Below are 20,503 nucleotides of genomic sequence, written 5' to 3' on the forward strand. Positions count from 1 at the left end.
GGCCACATGTCTTAGAGAGGCCGGTTCCCCTTCGGTGTTCGACGTGGTGGAGAGGGTTCTCTCTGGAGGATCGAGACCCCTCACGCTTTCCTCAGGGTCCTCCCCCGCTCCCTCGCAGCTCAGTTTGTCCTCCATCATCCAGTCCCCTCAGGGACAGCCTCTGTCATTGACGCCCCAGCCAGTTCCCCTGGAGGAACATGAATCTGTTGGTGAGCCCCCCTCGGACAATCCCCCCAAGGAGGTTCCTCTCAAACACCTGTGCAAAAGGAGGCACTTGGACTCCCCTGAGTCCCTCACCGAGGATACCGATTTGGAGGAAGGGGAGGGTTCCCCCAAATCACCCCCCAACGACATTTCCTTTGGAGACATTATGGAAATACTCCGCCAAAGGTGGTCCACCCAAAAACCCTCCGCGGACGAGTCAGTATTCCTGGAGGCGTTTGACACAGGCCCATCTACCTCTTAGGTGTCCCCCAGCCGACCCCCTGGTCAACCTGATTAACACCAGGGCATGGAAGGAGCCGGATACTGTAGAGCCAATGCCCAGAAGGCCCGCTAAGGTTCTTAGTCCCCCTGCAGACAGAGCTTTGTGGAGCAAGGGTTCCCCGGTTGATGTGATGGTGGTGGCGGCGGCCACCAAAAAGGAACTCTCCCAGGAAAGTTCTTCTGTCCATCCCCCTGACAAGGAGTCTCGGACAATGGACCATATTGGAAAGCGGACTTTTGCTTCAGCTACCTTCTCTATAATGGAGATGAATTACTTGGCTCATGTAATCAGACTGCAGCGGGACCTGGTCAAAGATACGCTGAGTCTCCCCCGGAGTCCATGCCGGCCGAGGATAAATGGACTTTCTCAGCTCATATGGCCACTCTCACGTCAGTCTCTAATACTTCTATGCGGCTACTTTCCCATGCCACAGAGGGAGCTGCTAGAGCTAGCGGGTCCGGTATCGCCTTAAGGCGTCATGCCTGGCTTCGACTTTGCAATTTCTCGGAACTCTTCAAGTCATCCTTCGCGATTGCACCCTTTGACGGGTCGACCCTCTTCGGGAAGACTATCCGCGAGACACTGGTTCAGAGCAAGAAAGACGGGAAAACTCTGTCAGCCGTCAGAATCCACTTCTGTACCCCTCAAAGGTCCTTCTCCAGGAACCAGCGAGGGCAGAAGAAGATGTAGTTCCAGAAATCTCAGCAGGCCCGAAACTCTCAGGACTCCTTTTCTCCCAGAGGCAGAGGGGGACAAGGTGGACACCGGCCCAGAGGCAGAGAGGGTCCGAAGAACTTCTGGTCATGGGAACCCTTTTCCGACCGACACGCGCAGCAGCCCTGAGGGGTTGCCTGACTGCTCCTCTCTGGAGGAAGTCGGGGGACATTTTTCGAGGCACCTGGCTCAATGGGAGTCCATCACAACAGATCACTGGGTGCTTCAGATAATATCCAGAGGCTATTGTATCCCTTTCATAAACAAGCCCCCTTACTCGAGGTGCCTCCCAGATGTCCCACCCAATCAAAGGGAGGCCGCGGCTTTGGAAATAAAAAAGCTGTTAGAAAAAAGAGCCATCCAGCATGTTCCCCCAGACTAGTCCGGATCAGGCATCTACTCCAGGTTCTTTCTGGTGCCAAAAAAGACAGGGGACTTAAGGCCAATTCTCGACCTATCAACAATGAACCTTTTCGTTGCCAAGGAGAGATTCCGGATGGTCACGCTCCAGTCCATCCTGTCCCTTTTGCAGGAGGAGGATTGGATGTGCTCCATAGACCTCAAGGATGTGTACTACCATATTCTCATGGACAGACGGTCCAGTCGGTTTCTCCGCTTTCGGCTAGGGACCAGTCATTACCAGTTCAGGGTCCTACCCTTCGGTCTCACTACAGCTCCCAGGGTGTTCACCAAGGTCATGGCAGTTGTAGCTGCCCACCTGAGGCTCCAGGGCATACAGGTCTTCCCGTACCTAGACGACTGGCTCCTCACCGCCCCCACCAGGCATCTACTTTCTCTAGACAGGGATTTCTTCCTCCGGATGTCACCCCAGTTGGGGATAACCATAAATGTCAAGAAGTCTTTCCTCCAGACTGTTCAAGTGTTAGACTTCATAGGGGCCAGGATAGATACCCTCCAGGCCAGGGCCTTCCTAACATCAGACAGACTTCACAGCATGACACTGCATGTGCTAGCCCTCTTTCAGTCCCCTGCTCCCCCAGCAGAATTAGTCCTGAGAGCTTTGGGGTCCATGGCAGCAACGGTCAATCTGATTCCTTACACTCGTCTGCACATGAGGGTTCTACAGTGGACGTTGAAAGCCCATTGGTCTATTCTACACCACCCTCTAGACTTTCAGATTCCCCTCAGCAGGGTTTGCAGGAACTCTCTCATGTGGTGGCTTCAATCCCAAGCCCTACGGGAAGGACCACCCTTTGTTATGTCACCACCCCAGGCCACAGTGACCACGGATGCCTCCCGTCTGGGGGGGGGGCATTGTGTGGGCAGGACTGTCCAAGGCACGTGGACTCAGACTGAGACCGTACTGCATATAAATGTCTTGGAGATGAGGGCGGTCCTTTTAGCGTTGCAGGCCCTTTATGCCTCTCTTCCTCCGGGGACTATTGCTATCCAGTCGGTCAATATGTCAGTGGTCTGGTATATCAACAAACAGGGGGGAACCAGGTCTTACCCCCTTTGCCAAGAAACCATGAGAGTTTGGGAATGGGCGATCTCCACCAACCGCTTCCTGTTAGCAACACACATTCCGGGTCGGTCCAACATACTGGAGGACAAATTGAGCAGAACTATCCTCTCTCCTTACGAGTGTCTCTGAATCCTTGTGTAGCAGAACAGATCTTCCTCAAGTGGAGTCAGCCTTACTGCGATCTCTTCGCATCGCCTTCCAACATGAAGTGCAGCAAGTTTTTTGCTCTAATTCCTCCTTTGGGGGAAGCCCCCAGAGACGTCCTAGTCCATGCTTGGCCGCCCGGTCTTCTTTATGTGTATCCTCCACTCCCGCTTATGACAAAATTTCTGCAGAAAGCTCGCCAGTTGGAGAACAAGATTATCCTCATATCCCCATTCTGGCCTCCTCAAGTCTGGTTCCCCTGCCTGCAGTCTCATCTCATAGCTCCACTCTGGATCTTGGATCCCATTCTGGATCTGTTCTTATCCCTCGGGAATGGCTCCTCTGAACCTGGACGGCCTCAAGCTCTCAGCTTGGCTGATCCAGTTTCCCTAGTTGCCAGGACACCCGGTATCTCTTCCCGAGTCAAGTCTATCCTGGTGGTGGCACATAAACCCTCTACCAGGAAGATTTACAGTAGCAAATGGAAACGTTTTTCAATTTGGGCTTCACGAAATAACTTGGATCCTTTCACTGCTTCTATTCCAGCGGTACTGGAATTCTTGTCTCATATTTTTCAGCAAGGGGCCAGCTCATCTACTGTGAAGGTCCAGCTGGCTGCCATTTCCCATTTTCATATCGGGGACAACTTTGGTTCTCTCGCTGCTGCCAGAATTTGTAAGACCTTTCTAAAAGGTGCTTTTCTTTTGAGACCCCCTGTTAGAAATTCATCCCCGCCGTGGGATCTGACCTTAGTTCTCCAGGCGTTAGTTGCACCTCCTTTTGAACCCGCAGCTTACGTTGATCTGAAGTTCTTGTTATGGAAGACGACTTTTTTGGTAGCCATTACTTCAGCCAGGAGAGAGTCGGAGCTTCAGGCTCTCTGTATCAAACCTCCATACCTTGTGTTTCATAAGGATAGGGTATCTCTCAGGACTAATCCCTCCTTTCTCCCTAAAGTTGCTTCTGAGATGAACATTAATCAGTCTATTAATTTGCCTGTCTTTTTCCCTACTTTTCAGAACAAAGGAGAATATAAACTTAATTTGCTGGATGTTCACAGACAGTTACATTTTTATTTGCACAGGACAGTCGTCTTTCGTAAATCTGATCAACTTTTTGTCTCCTTTGCTAAACGTTTTCTAGGGAAATCAGTTTCAAAGGTGACTCTCGCCAGGTGGATTTCGAGTTGTATACTACAAGCATACAGAGAGTCTGGCTTACCAGGACCAATGGGAGTTCATGCTCATTCTACGCGTTCTATGGCAACGTCTGCTGCATTCTGGTCTAGAGTTTCCCTGGATGACATTTGTTCAGAGGCTACCTGGGCATCCCCTCATTTCTTATTATAAACTGGATTTGATGTCTAGAGGAAGGGCGGCCTTTGGCTCTGCAGTGCTCTGGAATATCCTTCCTTAAGCGCCTCCCAAGATTTCGGGTAGCTGGGGACTCTGTCCCACAGGTTGCTGATCAAATGAAGTTAACTACTTCAGATAAAGAAGTTATGTACTCACCATAACGTTCCATCTGAGTAGGTAAACTTCATTTGTCAGGAGCCGTCCCTCCCTCCTTCCCCCTGACCTTGATGGTTATTTAGCTGAGCTCGAGGTTCAGTCTTATGAGCTTTACTTTGTCCTTGAAATCAGGTGTCTCAGGTTGTTAGTTTGTTTTGTTATTATGTGCAGGTGGCAAACGCGATCTGAGGATTGGAAGGAGGTTGCAGTGTAGTATGGGTAAGGGGGAGGAGCTTGGAGCTCAGATCTTTTTGCTTGGTATGCTGCCAGCTCGGATCCGTGTCAGATCCGTAACCCACAGGCTGCTGACAAATGAAGTTTACCTACTCAGATGGAACGTTATGGTGAGTACATAACTTCTTTTTAAAACCCAATTCTTAATCCTAAATAGCTCACTCTATTATAGGGCCACATAACATGAATATGCAATTTACAAATGTCTCTGTGGCCAGCTTGGTAGATGTGGGCATCCCAAGACAATGTAGCAATTGTCTCATATTGTCAGACAAGTTAACCATTAAAGAAAATCACACGGTATGTGAGAGATGCAAATATACAACTTTGTTGAAGGGAAAAAATCTCTCATACAAATGAAGTTGTCAGGAATACCTACACTACATCCCTCACACACACCACTCATGACACATACACAGATTGTATTATGGTGAGGCGCTTAAAAGAAACTTTCCCAAATCTCAAGACCTCCAAAGTGACTGAACAGCAACACTTCTTCTCAGTTTTGACTAAAGCACACACCAAGAGCAACACCAATCATATCACATAAGCCTATACACAATGATCCCCAAGAGCAAAGTCCATAAGACGACAGATATCTACTCACCAGGTTAGACAAGGAGATGATGATGGTTAGTTGCCTTTCTGGGGCCAGGACCCACGATATCCTGCATGCACTCAAGTCATAACCTAAAATTGATATGGACCTATATGAAGCAGGGTCTGATGGGTCTTCACTATCTTTAAGTTTTACAGCCAGGACAGCTTTATTCCAGGATGCTGGTGGTTCCCCTCCTTTTAAAATGCTGTTGAACAAAACCTTCCAGATGTTTATAATTTTCTTTCCTACTAGCTTCCAAACTTCCACAGGAATATCATTTGTTCTTGGAGGCTTTCCTACAGATTGATTGTACATCACCATTTTTATCTCATCTCCTTCTATCTTAACTGTTAATTGTTGAGCCTCATCTTCCTCTAACCTTGGCATACTTAAGTCTTCCATAAATATTTCTATTTCTGCTTTTTTCCTGATTTCCATATTTCTCTGTTTTATATACATTTTCATAACATTTCAGAAATATCTCTAATACCTGTACAGACTGTCTGGTTATTTTTCTTGTTATAGGCTCCATAGGTTTGGCAAAAACCTTTTTCACTTTCTGTTGCATAAGTCATTTTGCTAAAAGTTTTTGTGCTGTGTAATTACTCTCAAAAAAGAAAAAAAAAAAACAATTGCTTAACAGCAATCTTTTCTAAACCCATCTCTTCTTGTTCTATGAGATTCTCTTATTCTACAATACTTTAACCTTTGCCAACCCCTCTAAATAACTCTTGTTACTTGTTAACCACACCTCTATCTTTTATTTCTACCTTATTCTTAAACTCCATCTTCATTTTATCCCACTCACTAGCTTAACTTCTGAAGGAATTTCAATTTTTCTAATAACTCAAGAAAATTTCTACTATTCATTCCTTAAATTCCTCTCTTTTTAACAGGTAGATAAGAAAGCACTAGTTTCTCATTTTTACTTTATTACCCAGCATTTTTATCTTAGTTGTTATTGGTGCACAATCTAAAATAGTTATTGGCTGTGTTTCAAAGCTTTCAATTAAATGCACATGTTCCTGTGAAATATAATTTCTGTCTTGTCTAGACCAGTTATTGTTCCCTGGGGAATAATATGTAAATTCTTGAAGTTCCTACTATTGAGTTAACATCTTCCATACCAAATATTTTCATAAATTTTTTAGAAATCTACCCTCTTTTGCTGTATGTTCCTTCTAGATCCCCCGATACATCCTCTCTTGTTGCAACTCAAATTCCAGCCCCCACTTGCAAGTAATATTCCCTACTGAAAGCTGATTATTTCTCCCCAAATTTTCTCAAGCTCCATAATAGTAGTTTTAGGTGGAATATAAATACATGTCAGTATAATCTTCCTCCCTTGCCAGTAGCCCCTTACTACCACAAATCTACCATTATTATCTTTTTTTCTCTTCTATCACTATTGGAGCTCCTCTAGCAATGAGTATAAGTACTCCACTTTGCTTTTGTTCCTGATACTCTGCTGAATATCCCTCCTGAAATCCTTTGTTTACCAACTTCACATGCACATTTCTTTCCGATCTTGTCTCCTGTACATTGCTGTTTGCACTCTGCATTTCTCTTTTTTTTTCAAAACACCTTTATTGAATTATCACTTCTGACATAGGTAACCTTACATTTATATAAATGTAATCAAATCATATTAAGTTCACATCTGCAAACATTATACATCACTTACATTGTTATATATCATATAATCAAAGCAATGTTGCATAAATTGTTCAATTCCTGCCTTCTCTTAAATCTCGTACTTTCTCTAAAACATTTTTCTGCATGTATTGTTCCTACAGTTTCCATTTTTTCTATGTAATTTACTGCTATCCTTTTCTCAAGATACAACTTTCTGTTCTTTTATCTCTGTTATGATATTCACCTTTTCAAGTATAGCTTGTTTAGATTTTGGTTTCCATTTTCTAGCAATTGCTTTTTTGGTAGCCACTAGAATTAAACTTAACAAGGCATTACTATGTCCAGGCAATTCAGACAGAGTATCCCAGCTCAAAAAATCATTTCCTTAGTTGCCCTCATTTGCTTACCCAGAATTCCTTACAGAGTACTCTATAAGGAGTTTTTAAAGTTTGCCAACTCATTATACTCATATGTCCCAGGTACCTCTTTCTTCCCCATTACACCTCCAACATTTAACATCTACCTGAGAAAATTATTTGGAGTCTACTTGAGGTTTAAAATATTTGTGCAAACACTTTCAGGCAAAAAACCCTAAACTTCTAGATTTTGCATATTTGGAAGCCATACATATGTACCCCCATTGTTTATTTGTGAATTACATATCTTATCAGTCTTCCCAATCTTTTCTGACCTGTTTTATATGCCCTATTAGTTATCCCTGTTTAATAGCAACTTCTATTCTAGATTCATTTAAAAGCTCAACCAATGCAAGTGTTTCATTTAGGATTCCCTTACTCGTTTCATTTCCTTTATTCTATACTCTGATATCTGTCTGTGATAGGGAAGGCAATCACTAGCATGTAATACACATGTGTTTTTGGCCTCTTCCCATTATATTACCTTTCTTTCTCTAGTTATGTGCTCCCAATACCTTGGTTCCTTTGCCAGCTTCCTCCATTAAATTCCATCCCCATCTTGCCTATTCTCTGTATCCAAGGGTGCCCGCAGGCAGGTGCAAGGGGGTATACTTGCACCCCCCTGGAATCGACTGGTCAGGAGATGAATTTACTTCTAATTAAAAAAAAATTTTTTTAAGGGCGTTCTTCTTTAAAAATGCCCTTTGCGTCCAGTCGTACAAATGGAACAGGTGCTTACGACCTGTTTTCGTCTTCTCCATACGTGCGACCGATGGTTTACGTCTTCATCTTCCGCATTCGCATGCGGAATTTGAATTCTAAAAGCCATTTGGACTTGGGATGAGCGTACAAGTGAGAGGTGGGTGTGTGCATGTGTGTTTTTAAGTGTTTAAGAGGTGTGTGTGTGTGTGTGTGTGTGTGTGTGTGTGTGTGTGTATATATATATATATATATATATATATATATATACATATATATATACATACACACACACACACACACACACACACGGTTTTAGGGGAGTGTTTGACGTACAGATTGTGAGCTCTAAGCACTTGAGAGTGCGTGAGGCATTGTGGTAATTCAAGCTCATTTAGTTGTTTTAGAGACTATGGAGGGTTCTGTTTACTGCAGCTTGCTGCAGATTTTGCTGTTTTGTTGTAGCATGCCTCTAGGTTTAGTTTCTGAGTGTCCTGTATGTTTAGAGTTATTGATGATGCATAAAGGAGTGATGAGAGAAGATATGATAATGCAGTAGATTTCCTGACAGCATTTGGAAGGTAAAGTTTTGCCTTGTAAAGGAAATCAAGCTTTTGATGGGTCTTTTTGATGGATTGCTGTGTATACCAGACACATTTTAGATTGTCATCTGTAATAATCCTTAGTAACTTTGTATGAGATATTATTTAAATTGTGGTATGACTGGCTGATATGGTTATAAATTCATGTTTTTTTTATTTGTTTGTTTTTTGTTGGACAGCTGCTTTGATGTGAAAAGCATTAGCTTGCTTCTCTTTGGGTGTAGGAATAGGTTTGCATTAGATAGTCAATATTTAATTAAGGAGAAGGATTCTTGGGAGATTTCTTGGAGTTTTTGTTATACTATGGGCATAGCAAATGAGAGTGGATTTGTCTACATTCGGAGAATACTGTCAGAGACTGTACTTATTAATTTACTTAAAGGAGAACAGTGGGATATTAAATCCGATTTCTGTACCTGCAGTCTTTTGCTGTCCCTTTTATTTCACCCTACCAACAGAAATTCTTACCGCAGCGTTAAAAAAATATTCACTCCACTGTTTCACCTCCTAGCCAGCCACCTTTTCCGTACTAGTTTCACTGCAATTTAAAAATGAAGTTATCCCGCCCTGTAAAATCCTCCAGCTGGCTCGTAATTGTTGACGTCAGAGCTACTACACTTCTGTAGTAGTTACCAGGGAATTCCCTCCCACAAACAGACGTCAGCACTAACATATTAGCTTAGTCTATAGAAGCAGGCAGAGAACCTCCCACTTATTGACGTCACAGCTGTCTTGTCCAGCCCACTCCAAAAACCCAGTATCTACAATGTGGAACTCCCTTTCTGTAGAAGTAAATTGCATCAAGTTCATTATACTGTCGTACTTCAAGAACTTGGATTGCCTGCATTTAACTTTGTTGCTCAGGTAAGTTTTTTAAAATCTTATCAAATTAATTGTACAGCGAGTTTTTGTTTATATGCAATTTTGGGGCCGTGACTTTTTTTGTTATCTGGCTTAGTAAGCGATAGTTCTTGTTTTGCCTGCCACGTGCTACACTACTTTTGCTTTCTACTGTTTATTGCTGTGTACTGGGAAAGTCCAGCTGGGGCGTAGTAGCCCAGTTTCAGCAGAGGCCTTGGGAGAAAAGCTCCACAGACACTATACAAAAATAAGTATTAAAGTCATTGACATTTGTACATTACATACTTATGTGACATTACATACATTGCATTACATAGTTATGTGACATTACAGACATTGTATTACATACTTATGTAACATTACAGTCATTACATTGTTTGAACGTCCTTCATATATACAAAACAGCTCAATCAGTCAGAAGATCAAGTTTGTATTGTTATACAATTAGAGTAACGTGTCATTTGTTATACAGTGGTTGTATTATTTTAAAGCCGTTATATTACTTAGGGTCAAGAAATAGAAGGGTAGATTAAAATAGCCAACAAATACAGGAGATAGGAGGAGAGATGACAGAGATGGATATCTATGGTGGGGCAGATGAGGTATCAGAGACAGAGGGGGTGTATGGAACAGCAGCATAGGAAGATGAGAGTGAGAGTAAGAAGTGTGGGAGAAAATCTATAAGATTAGGTATTTATATGTTTATGGGAAGGAACTGATTAGGTTAGTTGAAACTTGTGGATAAAGGGTTTAGTCTGATAGGAATGATGAAAAATCTGTTTGCCATTTTAAAGCCTGTTGTCTTGCTAAGATAACAATGGAACAAAGAGAGTGACGACAGAGGCAGACCAATGGAGGCTAGTTCAGTTAGTAGCTTTTGGTGAGAAATGGTATTAAAAGCTAACTTAAGAACTAGAGTATTTCTATGGAAGCTGATAGTGTCACTGAAGTTAAGGAGAACAGTAGTGGCACCATGATTTGGGAGAAGCTGTTGTGTTGGTGAGAGGAGTTTATTTTCTATGATTTTTGGAGAAGTCGTGTCTGTATTTTTCTAGAATTTTTGATAAAGGAGGTAGCATAACTATAAGACTGTAGCTGGATAGATTGGTGGACTTCCCACCTTTTTGCAGGAGTATAATGTATAATTTCTTCCACAAGGTAGGGACATCGGTTTCTTTAATGGAGTAGACAATTAATATGGAGAGTAGGTAGCCAAGTATGTCCACTCCCATCTTGATATATTCTCTTCAGAGGTTGTCTGCAGCTTGAGTGTTGGCCTCAGATTATGGAGGTGTTTTCGAATGACTGAAGTAGAGGCTAGCTGGAGGGTAAATGTAGGTGTCTGGCAATTTACTTGTATGGTTATAGTGAGTGGAGAGAAGCATCCTTGATTAGGGAGAGAACAGTTTGGAAAAAATGATTATTGAATTGAATGGCAATAATATCAGGGTAATTGTTTGTTGAAGCTGCTGGCATGGCTGATTGGCCAGGATGCAGGAGGTTCTGTAAGAACAACCAAAACATTTAATGGCTATTTTGATTAGTATGCTTTATGTTAGTGTAGCAGGATTTTTTATCTGCTTATAGTTGATATTTGGCACAGTTTCCAAGGTGTTTTGAATGTTTTTGTTGGTATTGCTCAGTGTCCATTATGTCAATACTTTATCCCTTAACAGAATTAGAAGCTTGGTGTCCTTTGTTAACTATGGTGTTGGGTTTTATTTTATGTGTTTTATGCACAATAGAGATAGGTTGTTTAGGTTTACAGATGGTTACTATGCTTGCAGTCCAGGGGGCTATTGAGGAGCCTAGTCCAAATTCGCAGTTACCCACAAGCACTTTCTGATTACAACTTGCTCAAGGTCAAACAGTAGACAAGCGAGGGGTAAGGGATCAAACCCTCTACCACAAGAACTTCAGCTCACAGACTTAACCTCTGCTAACTGCCAGACTGTTTAGAATACTTAGGAAAATAGAAGTAAATTGGTAGAGTTTTTAGAATATTCCAGTTATAAAAATGTAAGTTGGTAGTCAATGTATTTTTATGGAATGTACTAAGGTTCTGAACTTGGTTATAATACAGTTGTTTGATAATATTACTTTGTTGACTCAGAGCAAATGTTGGGAGATGGACACTGAAAGTATCCGGTAGACAGCCAGCAGTAGCTATATTGTTTGAAGCAGCTGTAAGAATCCAGTCCAGGCTGATTTTTTTAATACTACTATTGTCACATCTTGTGAGAGTTGTGATCAGTTAGGAGAATGTATACAGATTTATGGAGAATATTGGCTGCTTGTAAATATGACATAAATATTAATTCTCTTTTTGGCAATGTTGTAAAGTACTTTTTGTGTATTAAGCATATTGTTACTATTACTGTGCAAATGCCAATGCTAGGTTGGTATTTACACCACACCATCTCTTCTTTATAAACTAATGCCAAGTGTTGCTCACCTATATACAGTAATTCTATTTCAAACCAACAAGTAAGAAACATTTTCAAACATTAAAGAAAACGGATTTGCTATGAAACATCAACTTTAGAATTCACAGACTCTCATTGCCTGTGCTAATTGGCCAATACTGTTTGGTCGATTCATGCTATGGAGAGAATATCTTATTCAAAGATGTAGTAAAGCCACACAGAGAAAACCTCACTAATAGTTTATTACAATGTCTCTAAATCGAACACTGTGCTTTCAGACCTGACAACACTAGTGTCTTCCTACTTGCCTGTGCATTGCAGCAGCATAGGCATCCCTCACACACACACACACACACACACACACACACACACACACACACACACACACACACACACACACATACATGCTCACCAACTTACTCACATATGTGCAAACTACAACACACACACACACACACACCATCTACCTAACTCCCTTGATACAAATACCCAGACAGACATATTCATTCAGCTGTTGCATACTATGTGAACAGAATTTACATAAAGACTTAGCATTAAAACAAATACCAGAACTATATTTACTTTTCCATTCAGACTAGTCTGAAGACAAAGTACATTCCCATCGAGTTTTTGACAAAATACAGCACTGAATATGAGCAATTCAGTTTGAGCATTCATGCCCCCATAGTCATGTGCGCACAAACACACACATATGGTTTCATTATATTTACCAGTAATTAGTCATATGATGGCATTCACTTTTCTTGTTTCATTCAGTAGAGTCAATGTATCATGTTTTCCTGAATATATTATTGCATACAATAGCTGGTGGTAGTAATAAAGAAAAGCTGCAGCCTGACAAGTGTTAAAGGAAAGTGCTACAGAGAGAGGCAGAGCAACAAAGGATTGATAGGAGAAATAGTATAGTACATTTTGGGATTATTTCTGATAAGAGGAGACATGAGTGTTATACAGTGCATATTTGAGAGAGAGCATTTGAATATTATAATGTTACGGATTAGTAAATTACACTGGGACATTGGCATAGCCATGTCTCTGTCAGGAATTGTTCTAGGTGAGATTTGAAGTGTGTCATTTTTGTCTTGTCTGTTTTGTGCAGATGTTGTATTTCATTCTATATCTTAGATACTTAGTTTGAATATAAGGATTGTCACAAGTAGTTCTGAAATTTCTGTTCTACCGAACTAAAACACCCTGGTTAATTTGCTTCAAACAGTGGTGTGTTTGTATTTTATAAACCAATATTTTGTTAGGAAGGATTTTTGTTATTAAAAACCTTCACCCCGGTATTGAATATAAACCATTGCTGGATGCATAGCCCACTGACCTTCCATGGACAGAGACTGTGTCTATTATGTTGTTTTATAATAGAAGGCTGTCTCTTTGTGAGCAGCATATATTGGGTCTGGACAGAACAAGAGTTAAAAAGTAAGGGCTGAAGGGAAGTGTTGTGGCCAGGATGAAGGCTGTGGTTCTCATGCTGAAATATGGGATTGAATAACGATGTGTTGAGACTCAGAGATGAAGATTATGTCTGTATCATGCATCTGCAGTTCCTGGTATGTATGTCTACAAATGACCTTTGCCTCTCTTGCTTTCTGCATGTTCTGCAGAGTGAGTGTGTGTGTGATTTGATAAAGCTTTTTCCTCAAAAGAAAGACATACTCATTAGAGATACAAGCTTAGTCTTGGGAAAAAAATGTAATGCATTTTAGTTTTACTTAATTTTTTTAGGCTAGACTAGCATTTGATATCCAAGAAAATGCTAATGTGGAGTTTTTCTTGATGGCAGAAGCATTCATGCATCATAAGCCATTGCTTAAAAATACAGGATGTCTTAATTTTCCGTACATGTGTAGGTTGTCTAAGGAAAATGTTAATGTAGAGTTCGTCCTGATAACAGAGACATTGTTTGGTGATTTGGGATGTAAGAGTCCTGTGAGAATGTTACTGACCGCGGTGACAGAGAAAGAGGGAGGTAGGAGTATGAATGTGTGTGTGTGTGTGCGTGTGTGTGTGTGTGTGTGTGTGTGTGTGTGTGTGCGTGCGCGTGTGTGTGCGTGTGTGTGTGGGGGGGGGTTCATACCGTGCAATTATCCAGATTTTTGCCTCATATTTTCGGTTTCTTTCTCATAAAATTGTGTTTTTCTGGCAAATCTTTGAGGACTGAACTCAGAAAATAATGGCATACATTTGGGCTTTAAACTTCATATCTTTCAGAAAATGCATATTAATGCAAAATATGTTGTTCTATCCACTTTCTAAGGAGGTAGGGGGATGAATGTGTATGACTCATACTTCTCAACTGTACAGATTTTCACAGAATGTCCAGATTTTTGCATTATATTTTTGGTCTGTTCCTCCTAAACATTCTGTTTTTGTTTGTGTATTTCGGCTTTTCCCGGTTAGGGGACGCCACAGCGGAACTCCGGTCCGCTAATGATTGGCAGTAGATTTTTACGTACTGGCTTGCCGGGCCTAATGCACAACCTTCAGCGAAGGAACGTCCATTCACGCATGTCGCCACACAGAAGACGCTCTAACTGAAAATCGAACGGGCAACGTCTAACTGTGAGGCGACAACGCTACCGCAGCACCTCCTTCAGAAAATATATTCTAACACAAATCTTGTTATTCTAGCAACTTTCTAAATGTGTCCCTAGTTTGGGGCCTTTGTGTGTGTGTGTGTGTGTGTGTGTGTGTGTGTGTGTGTGTGTGTGTGTGTGTGTGTGTGTGTATAAAAGGGAGGTAGCATACCCCTCAGCTGTCCAGGTTTTTGCAGAATGTCCAGATTTTTGCCTCGTATTCTTCGTAAAAAGGATTTAAGTTGCTAAATAGTTTTAGACATCATATCCTTTAGAAAAATGCATACCAACACATATCCTGTTATTCTAGCAATGTTATAAGTTCATGAAAGCAATATTTATAATCTGCCCCTGTTTATTTTAGGATTTGTCTAGATTTCTTGCACTAAGAAGTTGAGGTGTGTGTGTGTGTGTGTGTGTGTGTGTGTGTGTGTGTGTGTGTGTGTGTGTGTGTGTGTGTGTGTGTGTGTGTGTGTGTGTGACCAACAGAGTCAGAGAGAGAGAAAATTCCCTAGTTAGATCTAGCAGGTGGAATTTATTTTCAAGGAATTGTGAGCTTCAAGGGAAGCAAAGGTTATTGCTGCTCATGCCAAGTCTGCTTAAAATGTGCAACTGTTTTGTTTAGCAAATGGTATCATTAATGTGGTATAGAATTTTAAAGCAGTGTTAGCACAGCAGGTAGCATACTTGCATCTTGCTGCAAAGGCTGTAGGTTCTATTTCTACAGCATGTACATTTGTATTTTAAGGGGGTATGGTACTGCAGTCCTTAGTATGTCCTCCTTTGGATGAGACACCTAATTGTTTTTCAGCTTGCCACCCATTCCCTATTGCAATATACCAGCTTACCATTTCTTTTAATGTAACATAGGCAATTTATTCTTCAAAGGCAACAGGCACTGAATTTGTAAATGAAACACTGAAATATAAAGTTGTTTTCTAGCAACAACCTCTTCATTGGTTTCAGATCTCTTTAATGTGGAATTATTCAGATGACTTTTACTTCTGCAGAGATTCTGCATATTGATTGATATTGGTGGGTTGTATGACAGAAGTTTGAGTGGCCCTTTATGGTTGAAATGTTCTGAATTGGGCAGGTTGTCATTATTGATTCATATGATTTGTTTCATTGCTTAAAGGACAAATGTTCCGATCTATAAATTTAAAACATACTCTAACAAGTGGTGCTGTATTATACAAGGGATATAATTCAATTATTATATAGTATAATTAATGCAGTCAGGAAGGTGAATCAAAGAACTTTTGCATGGTTCTAAAAATGTGTGCAAGGAGTCTATGATTTGAAAACAGCCCACAGGTAAACTTACCATGCCACTGTCCAGATGCGTTTTCTTTGAATGTGGGTTTCAATGCTGTTTCAGTCAATGTGGGTTTCAAAGGTAGAGAAGTTTTAATGCTATGTCTGTTTTCAATGTAAGACTATTGCTTTGTTTAGGTTTAGTAAATGTCTATCAGTGTTTGCGCTATAAAATTTGAAATAAAAGTTGTAAATGAAATCCAAATATTTGTAATCATTGTATAAGCAAAGCATAAAACAGTATGCACACTGAGAGATTTGAACAGTGTCTATGACAAATGAGGAGAAATATCCAAGTAATGGGACACTGGAATGGCTGCAGGGGGGGTGGCTGCGTGGGTGGAGGGGTTGGGGCTGCATGGGTGGAGGGGTGGGGCTGTGTGGGTGGGGCTCTGAGTTTGCACCCCCTGCAAAAATCCTGCAGGCTCCCTTGTCTGTACCCCCTAAATGCAGTGATCCCCAATGGCAAAATCTTTCTCCATTCCCATGTTGGCTCAGTTCTTAGAATACTTTGTGCTACTTTCTGAATATAATCTGTATGGCTGTTATTCTACTTAAGGATCCATGTCCAAAATCCCATTCTTTCCTTGTTTCTTGAATTAGCCCCCATCATCATCCCCTTCCATTTTGAGTTGTAGCTTTCTGCTTGTGTTATAAACAAGTGCCTTAACTGTGAAAAGTGTCCCTTCAAATCAGGTAATTCTAATCCACCTTAATCTGTTGGGAGGGTCAACTTATCCCACTTGACTATTGCCCTCTTCCCCTCCCAAATAAAATCCTTCAATTGTTATTAAGTGCTATCCACAAACTTCTCCTTTGGTTGATAAAAATGTGCCTGACCTGTGTATAAAATTAAAGGGACTAAAAACATTTTACTTCTTGTATCTGGCTATCAGTATCCATAGGCAAGAGCTTCTGGTTTCTCAGTTTTTGCATTATCTTTTGTATAATCTCTTCCCACATATCATTAACTGTCATAACAGAATCCTTTCTAATCCATACTCCTAAATATTCCATGTTATCATGTGCCCATAAATATGGGTACTGCTGAACCAATTCACCTGTCGTTACATAGTGTATAGCTATATCATGTTTTTTTCTTCATTAATTTTATATCCCTAAAAAATCCAGAACTGTCTCGGAATGTTCCACAACACTGATATGTCCTTTTCTGGTTCCATCAGGTACAAAATAATATCATCTACAAATAAATCCAACCAATTATATCTATGAATTTCTGAGTTCCTTATTTTCTTTACCAATAGTTGTAAATATAGGTCAAATAACAACAGGAAAACAAGACACCCCTGCCTGGTTCCTCTGTTCAGACACAACTTATCAGAGAGGAACCCTCACACTTTGATTTTTATTTTGCCTCTGGTCCCTCGTATATCCTTCTATTTAAAATCATTATTGTATCAGGAAATGTAAGTGCTTCCATTGTCCTTCTCATAAAATCCCACTTTATTCTATTAAATGCTTTCTCTGCATCAAGACCCACCAACAGCAGTAATATTTTCTTACATTCTAATCACACTGTGTATTTTTTATATAATTCAATACGCTTTCCTTTTTGTCTGTATCTGTGAGGCTATTCACTTTTAAAAATAATATGTTTAGTGTAGCCATTATGATAGTTATTATTCCCACCTGTTAAATGTCCATTTCCAGATTTTGTGTTACATGCACCCAGTAATGTTTGTCAGGTTGATCTTTTATACTCTTGTTTTGCGTCATCTCAATTTGAAACTATGTCACATTTTATAAGACCTTGTATTTTACTGAATACCCCCAAACAAATAAACAAAAAAAGCAAACAAATACACCCACAGAACATCCCCATAACCATCTTAACTTCAACCAAACACAGAAAACTGTATACATCTTCAAATAATGAAGTTTAACCCTCCTGAGAGGAACAATTGTCCCAAATCTGCAGTTACACACACACACACACACACACACACACACACACACACACACACACACACACACACACACACACACACACACACACACAGACACCAAACCCAACCTAAAATTAAGGTTATCCATGCTAAGTTGTATGTTGCAACCTATGCTCCTACTGACACTGTCTGTTCTTGTCATATTTTATCCCCCTCCCAGATGTTAAAAAAATGTCTTGTATGTTTTCAGAAAGCATTACATTTTAGTCTTAAAAAGTGTTCTGGCTTTTATTGCAGCTTGTCTCAATGGAAACCAAACATTTATTTGCTAAAGGAAATCTTTTCATTACATTCAGTGTTCTCTTACTTACTTGCTTACACCAAACTCTTGTTATTAGATTAAGTCAAGGGCCTTAATCCAGACATTCGCCTATGAAAAAGTAAAAGAAAACATATCAACTCTACGTAGATTATAATCTATGCACTTTTACACTCCATCCCCACTTTACCAACCCAAGATTACAGCATTTTAATTTACATATAATTTTGTGCAGCCTTTCTTCATTTATAAATTATAATGCCTGCATTTCTTAAAACTAAAATGAAGAAACACACTTGCTTCCTTTAGTATCTTTATATCACATACAGCAACAAGTGAATATACGTTACTACATAACTTGCAATTTATATCATAAAATGTTTCATACAAATACTGTTATGAACAGAACTGTTTTACTTACAGTTGCTCCCCCTCCTTTTTTTTTTTTTCCTTTTAATGTCCTTCCAAACATTGATGAAATGAAGTGGGGCATATACCTATAAGTCCACCAACAAGTTTAACAAAGGAACAAAAATCCAATCTTCCTCAGCCACTTTTTTGTAAAGCCATATTTCACAAATGTGGTTGATGTTTTATAGTGTCAGATTTATTTACTAATTTCACTGCTGATGGTCTTCCTGTTCACCTCTATCTCCCAACTCCAGAATGCAGTTCAAGTACAAGGTACTCCCAATTCTTCTAGTTAACTCCTGTACTTTTTTTCTGTCTGTAAAAGCATTTTCCTTTGGAACATTGGAAAAGGTTTCACTTGCAAAGTCTCCCTGTGAGCCTTACCATCAGAAGTATGTGAAGCAGAGTCCCCTTCTGTTTGATGGCTTACCCCTTGTTAGACAGACTTTTGTATTCCCCCTTGGCTGTTCTGCATCAAAAAAATAACTTTGATCCCACAGGAAAAAAATATCCCGAAGACAGCTGGATACAGCAGCTTGAATCTCACACCTGCCTCTTGACATTTCCTGATTGCTGGGTAAATTTCTTTTTTGTCTGCCTGGTATACAGTGAATAATCATTTTCCACAAACTCTTCTCTGTCCAGTTTTTATTGTTTTGCTCTCCTGCCACAATTTTGTCAGGATCAACTCTTTCTGCCGGTATGATTGCATCTTTACTAATACAGGTCTTGCCTGCCTTCTCATGGCCAAGTTTGGAGCATAAACATGATGTGCTCATTCAGTTATAAATCCTGCTGTGGAATACCTGTCCAGTTAATTATTTGTGTTTTCATAAAATTAATACAGTCTATACCTTACAGTTTTTCTGGTACAGCAGAACATCTTAGGGTTTCTCTGTGTGGTCTGTCCTTTAACTCTACCATTATTTTTTAAAAATAGCTTTTCTTGAGCCGTCTCATACTCAGCCAGCATTCTCTTCATTTTCACGTCTGATTTTTGCAGTTTTATCAGTTCATCTGAATAGCTGTTTAAAGCTTCATCCATTTTTTCCAGCCTTTTGTTTTTTGAGTTGATCTACTCCTGCAATGTTTTATTGATTTTAGTCAACTATGAGCAGATTTGACTTATTTTCCTCTAAATTATTAGAAGCCATCTGTTGTACAAAGCTGGAGCTTGAACTGCTTTTTGCTGAACTGCTGCAGGATTCTTATCTGTGTTTTTCATCACCTTTTCTACTTGATTTTATTTCAGGCTCTCTAAGTTTCTTCTTTGCTGGCCTCTGGGCAATATACCTACTAGCCACTAACTGAATTTTACTAAAACAGGTATACTGGCCCTTGTCCATCAGTTTCTTTTTTTATACTGAGAGAGCTGAAATTAAGCAGTTGTTCAGTGTGCAGACATCTTGGAAAGTTCAAACACAAGGCCTTCTTCAGCTATGTCTGGAACATTAATCTTAAGGGTAACACACAGCATTTTACTGAACTGGTGGTGAACTGTACCGCTTCGCCAATCAGGGTGACATAGCAAATCTGCTGGCTGATAAATTCAGCTCAAACTTCATCCCCTACACCCCCAGCTCCTCCAAGTAAAATCTCCTTCATAAAACTACCCCATCTATTAACAGGGACCAGATGCTGGCAGCACTTGCTAAAGCCAAGAACACCACCTCTATGGGTCCAGACAGTATCCCCTTTTGCCTCTTAAACAGTCTAAAACACAACCTATCAGGACCACTTGAGGCACTCTTTAACTACAACCTTGAAATGGGCTGCATTTCAAATGAATTCCCGTCCACAATGGCAGACCATCAGCTGACCCGGGAACTACAGACCCATCAGTCTAAGAAGCCTAATATGCAAAGCCATAAATTGAATTATCATGGAAATGGTAAACAAGGACAATGGCAACCTACAGACACTGGTCCCATCCCAATTTGGCTTAGTTAAGGGAAAGTGGATGAGGATAAAACAGTGCATATTGCATATCTTGACCTAGCCGAGGTATTCAATGCAGTACCCCGCTCAGGCATTATTGACAAGCTCTCTGAGCTAGGGATAAATCCCTATATAACATGCTGGATTGCTGGCTGGCTCACAGATAGAACCCAGTAAGTCAGGATTGGT

Source organism: Protopterus annectens, chromosome 8.part0, assembly GCF_019279795.1.
Source record: "Protopterus annectens isolate FY-2018-M chromosome 8.part0, PAN1.0, whole genome shotgun sequence".
Lineage (NCBI taxonomy): Eukaryota > Metazoa > Chordata > Ceratodontiformes > Protopteridae > Protopterus > Protopterus annectens.